The following is a 14991-nucleotide window of genomic DNA, read 5'->3' as shown; positions in this document are numbered from 1 at the left end:
GCCATGTATGGAGGTGCTGTAGAGTGAAAATCAAGTTTCAAATGGGCAGTAATCCCTGTGCCTGGATAGCTCAGTCGGTAGAGCATCAGACTTTTAATCTGAGGGTCCAGGGTTCAAGTCCCTGTTCAGGCGTACCTTTGCTTCTTTTACAAAAAATTAAGCAGGAAATATGAATTGCTCATTCTAATATGTGCTATTTCTGATGGCATCGCAACCTTGGGCAATATGACTCTAAGGTAGTGGAGTCCAGAGTTCTTGGATGCTTTGCCAACATTTCAAGCCTGAATGTGCTTCTAAATAGCATGAAATAGCAATCTTTGTACAAAGTTTTAATATTGGGGAGACAGATTGGTCGAAAAAAAAGCAGACAGGCGCTGCTGAGATTCGAACTCAGGATCTCCTGTTTACTAGACAGGCGCTTTAACCAACTAAGCCGCAGCACCTTTTTTGCATCTGGTCTCCTTTCCTTCCTCATGTAATCATTTAGAAGTGAAATCCACTTTTTTAAGGCTGGGCTTCTGTTGCAATATAACTTTTCAAAATGTTTTCCAATTGACTGAAACTCCATTGCACAAAACGAGCATGTCATTAATCGTCGATTTAGAGTGGACTGCATTGCCCAGTGTGTGCATTGAGGAGCACATGTTCGTCTTTACTGGGGAGCAAGTTTGCACTCATGAATGTGGCAAAACATTCAAATCCGTAAGTGGGTGACCATTAAAGTCCTACATGCTGCAAATCTCTATATCTGGATACGGAATGACTGAAAAAAGTTATGTCTCCAGTGTCAAAATGTGTGTAATGCACTAGTAATTCATTTCCTTTATTGACCAGTGAGGTAGCCATGTATGGAGGTGCTGTAGAGTGAAAATCAAGTTTCAAATGGGCAGTGATCCCTGTGCCTGGATAGCTCAGTCGGTAGAGCATCAGACTTTTAATCTGAGGGTCCAGGGTTCAAGTCCCTGTTCAGGCGTACCTTTGCTTCTTTTACAAAAAATTAAGCAGGAAATATGAATTGCTCATTCTAATATGTGCTATTTCTGATGGCATCGCAACCTTGGGCAATATGACTCTAAGGTAGTGGAGTCCAGAGTTCTTGGAGGCTTTGCCAACATTTCAAGCCTGACTGTGCTTCTAAATAGCATGAAATAGCAATCTTTGTACAAAGTTTTAACATTGGGGAGACATATTGGTCGAAAAAAAAGCAGACAGGCGCTGCTGACATTCAAACTCAGGATCTCCTGTTTACTAGACAGGCGCTTTAACCAACTAAGCCACAGCACCTTTTTTGCATCTGGTCTCCTTTCCTTCCTCATGTAATCATTTAGAAGTGAAATCCACTTTTTTTAAGGCTAGGCTTCTGTAGCAATATAACTTTTCAAAATGTTTTCCAATTGACTGAAACTCCATTGCACAAAACGAGCATGTCATTAATCGTCGATTTAGAGTGGACTGCATTGCCCAGTGTGTGCATTGAGGAGCACATGTTCGTCTTTACTGGGGAGCAAGTTTGCACTCATGAATGTGGCAAAACATTCAAATCCGTAAGTGGGTGAACATTAAAGTCCTAGATGCTGCAAATCTCTATATCTGGATACGGAATGACTGAAAAAAGTTATGTCTCCAGTGTCAAAATGTGTGTAATGCACTAGTAATTCATTTCCTTTATTGCCCAGTGAGGTAGCCATGTATGGAGGTGCTGTAGAGTGAAAATCAAGTTTCAAATGGGCAGTAATCCCTGTGCCTGGATAGCTCAGTCGGTAGAGCATCAGACTTTTAATCTGAGGGTCCAGGGTTCAAGTCCCTGTTCAGGCGTACCTTTGCTTCTTTTACAAAAAATTAAGCAGGAAATATGAATTGCTCATTCTAATATGTGCTATTTCTGATGGCATCGCAACCTTGGGCAATATGACTCTAAGGTAGTGGAGTCCAGAGTTCTTGGATGCTTTGCCAACATTTCAAGCCTGACTGTGCTTCTAAATAGCATGAAATAGCAATCTTTGTACAAAGTTTTAATATTGGGGAGACAGATTGGTCGAAAAAAAAGCAGACAGGCGCTGCTGAGATTCGAACTCAGGATCTCCTGTTTACTAGACAGGCGCTTTAACCAACTAAGCCGCAGCACCTTTTTTGCATCTGGTCTCCTTTCCTTCCTCATGTAATCATTTAGAAGTGAAATCCACTTTTTTAAGGCTGGGCTTCTGTTGCAATATAACTTTTCAAAATGTTTTCCAATTGACTGAAACTCCATTGCACAAAACGAGCATGTCATTAATCGTCGATTTAGAGTGGACTGCATTGCCCAGTGTGTGCATTGAGGAGCACATGTTCGTCTTTACTGGGGAGCAAGTTTGCACTCATGAATGTGGCAAAACATTCAAATCCGTAAGTGGGTGACCATTAAAGTCCTACATGCTGCAAATCTCTATATCTGGATACGGAATGACTGAAAAAAGTTATGTCTCCAGTGTCAAAATGTGTGTAATGCACTAGTAATTCATTTCCTTTATTGACCAGTGAGGTAGCCATGTATGGAGGTGCTGTAGAGTGAAAATCAAGTTTCAAATGGGCAGTGATCCCTGTGCCTGGATAGCTCAGTCGGTAGAGCATCAGACTTTTAATCTGAGGGTCCAGGGTTCAAGTCCCTGTTCAGGCGTACCTTTGCTTCTTTTACAAAAAATTAAGCAGGAAATATGAATTGCTCATTCTAATATGTGCTATTTCTGATGGCATCGCAACCTTGGGCAATATGACTCTAAGGTAGTGGAGTCCAGAGTTCTTGGAGGCTTTGCCAACATTTCAAGCCTGACTGTGCTTCTAAATAGCATGAAATAGCAATCTTTGTACAAAGTTTTAACATTGGGGAGACAGATTGGTCGAAAAAAAAGCAGACAGGCGCTGCTGAGATTCAAACTCAGGATCTCCTGTTTACTAGACAGGCGCTTTAACCAACTAAGCCACAGCACCTTTTTTGCATCTGGTCTCCTTTCCTTCCTCATGTAATAATTTAGAAGTGAAATCCACTTTTTTTAAGGCTAGGCTTCTGTAGCAATATAACTTTTCAAAATGTTTTCCAATTGACTGAAACTCCATTGCACAAAACGAGCATGTCATTAATCGTCGATTTAGAGTGGACTGCATTGCCCAGTGTGTGCATTGAGGAGCACATGTTCGTCTTTACTGGGGAGCAAGTTTGCACTCATGAATGTGGCAAAACATTCAAATCCGTAAGTGGGTGAACATTAAAGTCCTAGATGCTGCAAATCTCTATATCTGGATACGGAATGACTGAAAAAAGTTATGTCTCCAGTGTCAAAATGTGTGTAATGCACTAGTAATTCATTTCCTTTATTGCCCAGTGAGGTAGCCATGTATGGAGGTGCTGTAGAGTGAAAATCAAGTTTCAAATGGGCAGTGATCCCTGTGCCTGGATAGCTCAGTCGGTAGAGCATCAGACTTTTCATCTGAGGGTCCAGGGTTCAAGTCCCTGTTCAGGCGTACCTTTGCTTCTTTTACAAAAAATTAAGCAGGAAATATGAATTGCTCATTCTAATATGTGCTATTTCTGATGGCATCGCAACCTTGGGCAATATGACTCTAAGGTAGTGGAGTCCAGAGTTCTTGGATGCTTTGCCAACATTTCAAGCCTGACTGTGCTTCTAAATAGCATGAAATAGCAATCTTTGTACAAAGTTTTAATATTGGGGAGACAGATTGGTCGAAAAAAAAGCAGACAGGCGCTGGTGAGATTCGAACTCAGGATCTCCTGTTTACTAGACAGGCGCTTTAACCAACTAAGCCACAGCACCTTTTTTGCATCTGGTCTCCTTTCCTTCCTCATGTAATCATTTAGAAGTGAAATCCACTTTTTTAACGCTGGGCTTCTGTTGCAATATAACTTTTCAAAATGTTTTCCAATTGACTGAAACTCCATTGCACAAAACGAGCATGTCATTAATCGTCGATTTAGAGTGGACTGCATTGCCCAGTGTGTGCATTGAGGAGCACATGTTCGTCTTTACTGGGGAGCAAGTTTGCACTCATGAATGTGGCAAAACATTCAAATCCGTAAGTGGGTGAACATTAAAGTCCTATATGCTGCAAATCTCTATATCTGGATACGGAATGACTGAAAAAAGTTATGTCTCCAGTGTCAAAATGTGTGTAATGCACTAGTAATTAATTTCCTTTATTGACCAGTGAGGTAGCCATGTATGGAGGTGCTGTAGAGTGAAAATCAAGTTTCAAATGGGCAGTGATCCCTGTGCCTGGATAGCTCAGTCGGTAGAGCATCAGACTTTTAATCTGAGGGTCCAGGGTTCAAGTCACGGTTCAGGCGTACCTTTGCTTCTTTTACAAAAAATTAAGCAGGAAATATGAATTGCTCATTCTAATATGTGCTATTTCTGATGGCATCGCAACCTTGGGCAATATGACTCTAAGGTAGTGGAGTCCAGAGTTCTTGGAGGCTTTGCCAACATTTCAAGCCTGACTGTGCTTCTAAATAGCATGAAATAGCAATCTTTGTACAAAGTTTTAACATTGGGGAGACAGATTGGTCGAAAAAAAAGCAGACAGGCGCTGCTGACATTCAAACTCAGGATCTCCTGTTTACTAGACAGGCGCTTTAACCAACTAAGCCACAGCACCTTTTTTGCATCTGGTCTCCTTTCCTTCCTCATGTAATCATTTAGAAGTGAAATCCACTTTTTTTAAGGCTAGGCTTCTGTAGCAATATAACTTTTCAAAATGTTTTCCAATTGACTGAAACTCCATTGCACAAAACGAGCATGTCATTAATCGTCGATTTAGAGTGGACTGCATTGCCCAGTGTGTGCATTGAGGAGCACATGTTCGTCTTTACTGGGGAGCAAGTTTGCACTCATGAATGTGGCAAAACATTCAAATCCGTAAGTGGGTGACCATTAAAGTCCTACATGCTGCAAATCTCTATATCTGGATACGGAATGACTGAAAAAAGTTATGTCTCCAGTGTCAAAATGTGTGTAATGCACTAGTAATTCATTTCCTTTATTGACCAGTGAGGTAGCCATGTATGGAGGTGCTGTAGAGTGAAAATCAAGTTTCAAATGGGCAGTGATCCCTGTGCCTGGATAGCTCAGTCGGTAGAGCATCAGACTTTTAATCTGAGGGTCCAGGGTTCAAGTCACGGTTCAGGTGTACCTTTGCTTCTTTTACAAAAAATTAAGCAGGAAATATGAATTGCTCATTCTAATATGTGCTATTTCTGATGGCATCGCAACCTTGGGCAATATGACTCTAAGGTAGTGGAGTCCAGAGTTCTTGGATGCTTTGCCAACATTTCAAGCCTGACTGTGCTTCTAAATAGCATGAAATAGCAATCTTTGTACAAAGTTTTAATATTGGGGAGACAGATTGGTCGAAAAAAAAGCAGACAGGCGCTGGTGAGATTCGAACTCAGGATCTCCTGTTTACTAGACAGGCGCTTTAACCAACTAAGCCACAGCACCTTTTTTGCATCTGGTCTCCTTTCCTTCCTCATGTAATCATTTAGAAGTGAAATCCACTTTTTTAACGCTGGGCTTCTGTTGCAATATAACTTTTCAAAATGTTTTCCAATTGACTGAAACTCCATTGCACAAAACGAGCATGTCATTAATCGTCGATTTAGAGTGGACTGCATTGCCCAGTGTGTGCATTGAGGAGCACATGTTCGTCTTTACTGGGGAGCAAGTTTGCACTCATGAATGTGGCAAAACATTCAAATCCGTAAGTGGGTGAACATTAAAGTCCTAGATGCTGCAAATCTCTATATCTGGATACGGAATGACTGAAAAAAGTTATGTCTCCAGTGTCAAAATGTGTGTAATGCACTAGTAATTAATTTCCTTTATTGACCAGTGAGGTAGCCATGTATGGAGGTGCTGTAGAGTGAAAATCAAGTTTCAAATGGGCAGTGATCCCTGTGCCTGGATAGCTCAGTCGGTAGAGCATCAGACTTTTAATCTGAGGGTCCAGGGTTCAAGTCACGGTTCAGGCGTACCTTTGCTTCTTTTACAAAAAATTAAGCAGGAAATATGAATTGCTCATTCTAATATGTGCTATTTCTGATGGCATCGGAACCTTGGGCAATATGACTCTAAGGTAGTGGAGTCCAGAGTTCTTGGAGGCTTTGCCAACATTTCAAGCCTGACTGTGCTTCTAAATAGCATGAAATAGCAATCTTTGTACAAAGTTTTAACATTGGGGAGACATATTGGTCGAAAAAAAAGCAGACAGGCGCTGCTGACATTCAAACTCAGGATCTCCTGTTTACTAGACAGGCGCTTTAACCAACTAAGCCACAGCACCTTTTTTGCATCTGGTCTCCTTTCCTTCCTCATGTAATCATTTAGAAGTGAAATCCACTTTTTTTAAGGCTAGGCTTCTGTAGCAATATAACTTTTCAAAATGTTTTCCAATTGACTGAAACTCCATTGCACAAAACGAGCATGTCATTAATCGTCGATTTAGAGTGGACTGCATTGCCCAGTGTGTGCATTGAGGAGCACATGTTCGTCTTTACTGGGGAGCAAGTTTGCACTCATGAATGTGGCAAAACATTCAAATCCGTAAGTGGGTGAACATTAAAGTCCTAGATGCTGCAAATCTCTATATCTGGATACGGAATGACTGAAAAAAGTTATGTCTCCAGTGTCAAAATGTGTGTAATGCACTAGTAATTCATTTCCTTTATTGCCCAGTGAGGTAGCCATGTATGGAGGTGCTGTAGAGTGAAAATCAAGTTTCAAATGGGCAGTAATCCCTGTGCCTGGATAGCTCAGTCGGTAGAGCATCAGACTTTTAATCTGAGGGTGCAGGGTTCAAGTCCCTGTTCAGGCGTACCTTTGCTTCTTTTACAAAAAATTAAGCAGGAAATATGAATTGCTCATTCTAATATGTGCTATTTCTGATGGCATCGCAACCTTGGGCAATATGACTCTAAGGTAGTGGAGTCCAGAGTTCTTGGATGCTTTGCCAACATTTCAAGCCTGACTGTGCTTCTAAATAGCATGAAATAGCAATCTTTGTACAAAGTTTTAATATTGGGGAGACAGATTGGTCGAAAAAAAAGCAGACAGGCGCTGCTGAGATTCGAACTCAGGATCTCCTGTTTACTAGACAGGCGCTTTAACCAACTAAGCCGCAGCACCTTTTTTGCATCTGGTCTCCTTTCCTTCCTCATGTAATCATTTAGAAGTGAAATCCACTTTTTTAAGGCTGGGCTTCTGTTGCAATATAACTTTTCAAAATGTTTTCCAATTGACTGAAACTCCATTGCACAAAACGAGCATGTCATTAATCGTCGATTTAGAGTGGACTGCATTGCCCAGTGTGTGCATTGAGGAGCACATGTTCGTCTTTACTGGGGAGCAAGTTTGCACTCATGAATGTGGCAAAACATTCAAATCCGTAAGTGGGTGACCATTAAAGTCCTACATGCTGCAAATCTCTATATCTGGATACGGAATGACTGAAAAAAGTTATGTCTCCAGTGTCAAAATGTGTGTAATGCACTAGTAATTCATTTCCTTTATTGACCAGTGAGGTAGCCATGTATGGAAGTGCTGTAGAGTGAAAATCAAGTTTCAAATGGGCAGTGATCCCTGTGCCTGGATAGCTCAGTCGGTAGAGCATCAGACTTTTAATCTGAGGGTCCAGGGTTCAAGTCCCTGTTCAGGCGTACCTTTGCTTCTTTTACAAAAAATTAAGCAGGAAATATGAATTGCTCATTCTAATATGTGCTATTTCTGATGGCATCGCAACCTTGGGCAATATGACTCTAAGGTAGTGGAGTCCAGAGTTCTTGGAGGCTTTGCCAACATTTCAAGCCTGACTGTGCTTCTAAATAGCATGAAATAGCAATCTTTGTACAAAGTTTTAACATTGGGGAGACAGATTGGTCGAAAAAAAAGCAGACAGGCGCTGCTGAGATTCAAACTCAGGATCTCCTGTTTACTAGACAGGCGCTTTAACCAACTAAGCCACAGCACCTTTTTTGCATCTGGTCTCCTTTCCTTCCTCATGTAATCATTTAGAAGTGAAATCCACTTTTTTTAAGGCTAGGCTTCTGTAGCAATATAACTTTTCAAAATGTTTTCCAATTGACTGAAACTCCATTGCACAAAACGAGCATGTCATTAATCGTCGATTTAGAGTGGACTGCATTGCCCAGTGTGTGCATTGAGGAGCACATGTTCGTCTTTACTGGGGAGCAAGTTTGCACTCATGAATGTGGCAAAACATTCAAATCCGTAAGTGGGTGAACATTAAAGTCCTAGATGCTGCAAATCTCTATATCTGGATACGGAATGACTGAAAAAAGTTATGTCTCCAGTGTCAAAATGTGTGTAATGCACTAGTAATTCATTTCCTTTATTGCCCAGTGAGGTAGCCATGTATGGAGGTGCTGTAGAGTGAAAATCAAGTTTCAAATGGGCAGTGATCCCTGTGCCTGGATAGCTCAGTCGGTAGAGCATCAGACTTTTCATCTGAGGGTCCAGGGTTCAAGTCCCTGTTCAGGCGTACCTTTGCTTCTTTTACAAAAAATTAAGCAGGAAATATGAATTGCTCATTCTAATATGTGCTATTTCTGATGGCATCGCAACCTTGGGCAATATGACTCTAAGGTAGTGGAGTCCAGAGTTCTTGGATGCTTTGCCAACATTTCAAGCCTGACTGTGCTTCTAAATAGCATGAAATAGCAATCTTTGTACAAAGTTTTAATATTGGGGAGACAGATTGGTCGAAAAAAAAGCAGACAGGCGCTGGTGAGATTCGAACTCAGGATCTCCTGTTTACTAGACAGGCGCTTTAACCAACTAAGCCACAGCACCTTTTTTGCATCTGGTCTCCTTTCCTTCCTCATGTAATCATTTAGAAGTGAAATCCACTTTTTTAACGCTGGGCTTCTGTTGCAATATAACTTTTCAAAATGTTTTCCAATTGACTGAAACTCCATTGCACAAAACGAGCATGTCATTAATCGTCGATTTAGAGTGGACTGCATTGCCCAGTGTGTGCATTGAGGAGCACATGTTCGTCTTTACTGGGGAGCAAGTTTGCACTCATGAATGTGGCAAAACATTCAAATCCGTAAGTGGGTGAACATTAAAGTCCTAGATGCTGCAAATCTCTATATCTGGATACGGAATGACTGAAAAAAGTTATGTCTCCAGTGTCAAAATGTGTGTAATGCACTAGTAATTAATTTCCTTTATTGACCAGTGAGGTAGCCATGTATGGAGGTGCTGTAGAGTGAAAATCAAGTTTCAAATGGGCAGTGATCCCTGTGCCTGGATAGCTCAGTCGGTAGAGCATCAGACTTTTAATCTGAGGGTCCAGGGTTCAAGTCACGGTTCAGGCGTACCTTTGCTTCTTTTACAAAAAATTAAGCAGGAAATATGAATTGCTCATTCTAATATGTGCTATTTCTGATGGCATCGCAACCTTGGGCAATATGACTCTAAGGTAGTGGAGTCCAGAGTTCTTGGAGGCTTTGCCAACATTTCAAGCCTGACTGTGCTTCTAAATAGCATGAAATAGCAATCTTTGTACAAAGTTTTAACATTGGGGAGACAGATTGGTCGAAAAAAAAGCAGACAGGCGCTGCTGACATTCAAACTCAGGATCTCCTGTTTACTAGACAGGCGCTTTAACCAACTAAGCCACAGCACCTTTTTTGCATCTGGTCTCCTTTCCTTCCTCATGTAATCATTTAGAAGTGAAATCCACTTTTTTTAAGGCTAGGCTTCTGTAGCAATATAACTTTTCAAAATGTTTTCCAATTGACTGAAACTCCATTGCACAAAACGAGCATGTCATTAATCGTCGATTTAGAGTGGACTGCATTGCCCAGTGTGTGCATTGAGGAGCACATGTTCGTCTTTACTGGGGAGCAAGTTTGCACTCATGAATGTGGCAAAACATTCAAATCCGTAAGTGGGTGACCATTAAAGTCCTACATGCTGCAAATCTCTATATCTGGATACGGAATGACTGAAAAAAGTTATGTCTCCAGTGTCAAAATGTGTGTAATGCACTAGTAATTCATTTCCTTTATTGACCAGTGAGGTAGCCATGTATGGAGGTGCTGTAGAGTGAAAATCAAGTTTCAAATGGGCAGTGATCCCTGTGCCTGGATAGCTCAGTCGGTAGAGCATCAGACTTTTAATCTGAGGGTCCAGGGTTCAAGTCCCTGTTCAGGCGTACCTTTGCTTCTTTTACAAAAAATTAAGCAGGAAATATGAATTGCTCATTCTAATATGTGCTATTTCTGATGGCATCGCAACCTTGGGCAATATGACTCTAAGGTAGTGGAGTCCAGAGTTCTTGGATGCTTTGCCAACATTTCAAGCCTGACTGTGCTTCTAAATAGCATGAAATAGCAATCTTTGTACAAAGTTTTAATATTGGGGAGACAGATTGGTCGAAAAAAAAGCAGACAGGCGCTGGTGAGATTCGAACTCAGGATCTCCTGTTTACTAGACAGGCGCTTTAACCAACTAAGCCACAGCACCTTTTTTGCATCTGGTCTCCTTTCCTTCCTCATGTAATCATTTAGAAGTGAAATCCACTTTTTTAACGCTGGGCTTCTGTTGCAATATAACTTTTCAAAATGTTTTCCAATTGACTGAAACTCCATTGCACAAAACGAGCATGTCATTAATCGTCGATTTAGAGTGGACTGCATTGCCCAGTGTGTGCATTGAGGAGCACATGTTCGTCTTTACTGGGGAGCAAGTTTGCACTCATGAATGTGGCAAAACATTCAAATCCGTAAGTGGGTGAACATTAAAGTCCTAGATGCTGCAAATCTCTATATCTGGATACGGAATGACTGAAAAAAGTTATGTCTCCAGTGTCAAAATGTGTGTAATGCACTAGTAATTAATTTCCTTTATTGACCAGTGAGGTAGCCATGTATGGAGGTGCTGTAGAGTGAAAATCAAGTTTCAAATGGGCAGTGATCCCTGTGCCTGGATAGCTCAGTCGGTAGAGCATCAGACTTTTAATCTGAGGGTCCAGGGTTCAAGTCACGGTTCAGGCGTACCTTTGCTTCTTTTACAAAAAATTAAGCAGGAAATATGAATTGCTCATTCTAATATGTGCTATTTCTGATGGCATCGCAACCTTGGGCAATATGACTCTAAGGTAGTGGAGTCCAGAGTTCTTGGAGGCTTTGCCAACATTTCAAGCCTGACTGTGCTTCTAAATAGCATGAAATAGCAATCTTTGTACAAAGTTTTAACATTGGGGAGACATATTGGTCGAAAAAAAAGCAGACAGGCGCTGCTGACATTCAAACTCAGGATCTCCTGTTTACTAGACAGGCGCTTTAACCAACTAAGCCACAGCACCTTTTTTGCATCTGGTCTCCTTTCCTTCCTCATGTAATCATTTAGAAGTGAAATCCACTTTTTTTAAGGCTAGGCTTCTGTAGCAATATAACTTTTCAAAATGTTTTCCAATTGACTGAAACTCCATTGCACAAAACGAGCATGTCATTAATCGTCGATTTAGAGTGGACTGCATTGCCCAGTGTGTGCATTGAGGAGCACATGTTCATCTTTACTGGGGAGCAAGTTTGCACTCATGAATGTGGCAAAACATTCAAATCCGTAAGTGGGTGAACATTAAACTCCTAGATGCTGCAAATCTCTATATCTGGATACGGAATGACTGAAAAAAGTTATGTCTCCAGTGTCAAAATGTGTGTAATGCACTAGTAATTCATTTCCTTTATTGCCCAGTGAGGTAGCCATGTATGGAGGTGCTGTAGAGTGAAAATCAAGTTTCAAATGGGCAGTAATCCCTGTGCCTGGATAGCTCAGTCGGTAGAGCATCAGACTTTTAATCTGAGGGTCCAGGGTTCAAGTCCCTGTTCAGGCGTACCTTTGCTTCTTTTACAAAAAATTAAGCAGGAAATATGAATTGCTCATTCTAATATGTGCTATTTCTGATGGCATCGCAACTTTGGGCAATATGACTCTAAGGTAGTGGAGTCCAGAGTTCTTGGATGCTTTGCCAACATTTCAAGCCTGACTGTGCTTCTAAATAGCATGAAATAGCAATCTTTGTACAAAGTTTTAATATTGGGGAGACAGATTGGTCGAAAAAAAAGCAGACAGGCGCTGCTGAGATTCGAACTCAGGATCTCCTGTTTACTAGACAGGCGCTTTAACCAACTAAGCCGCAGCACCTTTTTTGCATCTGGTCTCCTTTCCTTCCTCATGTAATCATTTAGAAGTGAAATCCACTTTTTTAACGCTGGGCTTCTGTTGCAATATAACTTTTCAAAATGTTTTCCAATTGACTGAAACTCCATTGCACAAAACGAGCATGTCATTAATCGTCGATTTAGAGTGGACTGCATTGCCCAGTGTGTGCATTGAGGAGCACATGTTCGTCTTTACTGGGGAGCAAGTTTGCACTCATGAATGTGGCAAAACATTCAAATCCGTAAGTGGGTGAACATTAAAGTCCTAGATGCTGCAAATCTCTATATCTGGATACGGAATGACTGAAAAAAGTTATGTCTCCAGTGTCAAAATGTGTGTAATGCACTAGTAATTAATTTCCTTTATTGACCAGTGAGGTAGCCATGTATGGAGGTGCTGTAGAGTGAAAATCAAGTTTCAAATGGGCAGTGATCCCTGTGCCTGGATAGCTCAGTCGGTAGAGCATCAGACTTTTAATCTGAGGGTCCAGGGTTCAAGTCACGGTTCAGGCGTACCTTTGCTTCTTTTACAAAAAATTAAGCAGGAAATATGAATTGCTCATTCTAATATGTGCTATTTCTGATGGCATCGCAACCTTGGGCAATATGACTCTAAGGTAGTGGAGTCCAGAGTTCTTGGAGGCTTTGCCAACATTTTAAGCCTGACTGTGCTTCTAAATAGCATGAAATAGCAATCTTTGTACAAAGTTTTAACATTGGGGAGACAGATTGGTCGAAAAAAAAGCAGACAGGCGCTGCTGACATTCAAACTCAGGATCTCCTGTTTACTAGACAGGCGCTTTAACCAACTAAGCCACAGCACCTTTTTTGCATCTGGTCTCCTTTCCTTCCTCATGTAATCATTTAGAAGTGAAATCCACTTTTTTTAAGGCTAGGCTTCTGTAGCAATATAACTTTTCAAAATGTTTTCCAATTGACTGAAACTCCATTGCACAAAACGAGCATGTCATTAATCGTCGATTTAGAGTGGACTGCATTGCCCAGTGTGTGCATTGAGGAGCACATGTTCGTCTTTACTGGGGAGCAAGTTTGCACTCATGAATGTGGCAAAACATTCAAATCCGTAAGTGGGTGACCATTAAAGTCCTACATGCTGCAAATCTCTATATCTGGATACGGAATGACTGAAAAAAGTTATGTCTCCAGTGTCAAAATGTGTGTAATGCACTAGTAATTCATTTCCTTTATTGACCAGTGAGGTAGCCATGTATGGAGGTGCTGTAGAGTGAAAATCAAGTTTCAAATGGGCAGTGATCCCTGTGCCTGGATAGCACAGTCGGTAGAGCATCAGACTTTTAATCTGAGGGTCCAGGGTTCAAGTCCCTGTTCAGGCGTACCTTTGCTTCTTTTACAAAAAATTAAGCAGGAAATATGAATTGCTCATTCTAATATGTGCTATTTCTGATGGCATCGCAACCTTGGGCAATATGACTCTAAGGTAGTGGAGTCCAGAGTTCTTGGATGCTTTGCCAACATTTCAAGCCTGACTGTGCTTCTAAATAGCATGAAATAGCAATCTTTGTACAAAGTTTTAATATTGGGGAGACAGATTGGTCGAAAAAAAAGCAGACAAGCGCTGGTGAGATTCGAACTCAGGATCTCCTGTTTACTAGACAGGCGCTTTAACCAACTAAGCCACAGCACCTTTTTTGCATCTGGTCTCCTTTCCTTCCTCATGTAATCATTTAGAAGTGAAATCCACTTTTTTAACGCTGGGCTTCTGTTGCAATATAACTTTTCAAAATGTTTTCCAATTGACTGAAACTCCATTGCACAAAACGAGCATGTCATTAATCGTCGATTTAGAGTGGACTGCATTGCCCAGTGTGTGCATTGAGGAGCACATGTTCGTCTTTACTGGGGAGCAAGTTTGCACTCATGAATGTGGCAAAACATTCAAATCCGTAAGTGGGTGAACATTAAAGTCCTAGATGCTGCAAATCTCTATATCTGGATACGGAATGACTGAAAAAAGTTATGTCTCCAGTGTCAAAATGTGTGTAATGCACTAGTAATTAATTTCCTTTATTGACCAGTGAGGTAGCCATGTATGGAGGTGCTGTAGAGTGAAAATCAAGTTTCAAATGGGCAGTGATCCCTGTGCCTGGATAGCTCAGTCGGTAGAGCATCAGACTTTTAATCTGAGGGTCCAGGGTTCAAGTCACGGTTCAGGCGTACCTTTGCTTCTTTTACAAAAAATTAAGCAGGAAATATGAATTGCTCATTCTAATATGTGCTATTTCTGATGGCATCGCAACCTTGGGCAATATGACTCTAAGGTAGTGGAGTCCAGAGTTCTTGGAGGCTTTGCCAACATTTCAAGCCTGACTGTGCTTCTAAATAGCATGAAATAGCAATCTTTGTACAAAGTTTTAACATTGGGGAGACATATTGGTCGAAAAAAAAGCAGACAGGCGCTGCTGACATTCAAACTCAGGATCTCCTGTTTACTAGACAGGCGCTTTAACCAACTAAGCCACAGCACCTTTTTTGCATCTGGTCTCCTTTCCTTCCTCATGTAATCATTTAGAAGTGAAATCCACTTTTTTTAAGGCTAGGCTTCTGTAGCAATATAACTTTTCAAAATGTTTTCCAATTGACTGAAACTCCATTGCACAAAACGAGCATATCATTAATCGTCGATTTAGAGTGGACTGCATTGCCCAGTGTGTGCATTGAGGAGCACATGTTCGTCTTTACTGGGGAGCAAGTTTGCACTCATGAATGTG

The 14991-nt window shown here is 41.1% G+C and overlaps 7 non-coding genes across 7 annotated transcripts; all 7 read left to right on the top strand.

Annotated features, from left to right (window-relative positions):
- Positions 1-59: 59 nt before the first annotated feature.
- On the top strand, positions 60-132 carry TRNAK-UUU (transfer RNA lysine (anticodon UUU)). The gene has a single exon. It is a non-coding gene; the product is annotated as a tRNA-Lys (tRNA).
- Positions 133-900: 768 nt separating this feature from the next.
- TRNAK-UUU (transfer RNA lysine (anticodon UUU)) lies at positions 901-973 on the top strand. Its single transcript has one exon. It is a non-coding gene; the product is annotated as a tRNA-Lys (tRNA).
- A 769-nt stretch (positions 974-1742) lies between these two features.
- Positions 1743-1815, top strand: TRNAK-UUU (transfer RNA lysine (anticodon UUU)). Its single transcript has one exon. It is a non-coding gene; the product is annotated as a tRNA-Lys (tRNA).
- Positions 1816-2583: 768 nt separating this feature from the next.
- TRNAK-UUU (transfer RNA lysine (anticodon UUU)) lies at positions 2584-2656 on the top strand. Its single transcript has one exon. It is a non-coding gene; the product is annotated as a tRNA-Lys (tRNA).
- Positions 2657-7632: 4976 nt separating this feature from the next.
- TRNAK-UUU (transfer RNA lysine (anticodon UUU)) lies at positions 7633-7705 on the top strand. Its single transcript has one exon. It is a non-coding gene; the product is annotated as a tRNA-Lys (tRNA).
- Positions 7706-10157: 2452 nt separating this feature from the next.
- Positions 10158-10230, top strand: TRNAK-UUU (transfer RNA lysine (anticodon UUU)). Its single transcript has one exon. It is a non-coding gene; the product is annotated as a tRNA-Lys (tRNA).
- Positions 10231-11840: 1610 nt separating this feature from the next.
- On the top strand, positions 11841-11913 carry TRNAK-UUU (transfer RNA lysine (anticodon UUU)). Its single transcript has one exon. It is a non-coding gene; the product is annotated as a tRNA-Lys (tRNA).
- The last annotated feature ends 3078 nt before the right edge of the window (positions 11914-14991 follow it).

Source organism: Ambystoma mexicanum, unplaced genomic scaffold (genome assembly GCF_040938575.1).
Source record: "Ambystoma mexicanum isolate Mex_15411 unplaced genomic scaffold, UKY_AmexF1_1 Mex_scaf1, whole genome shotgun sequence".
Lineage (NCBI taxonomy): Eukaryota > Metazoa > Chordata > Amphibia > Caudata > Ambystomatidae > Ambystoma > Ambystoma mexicanum.
This window is presented reverse-complemented; position numbering and strand designations above follow the sequence as displayed.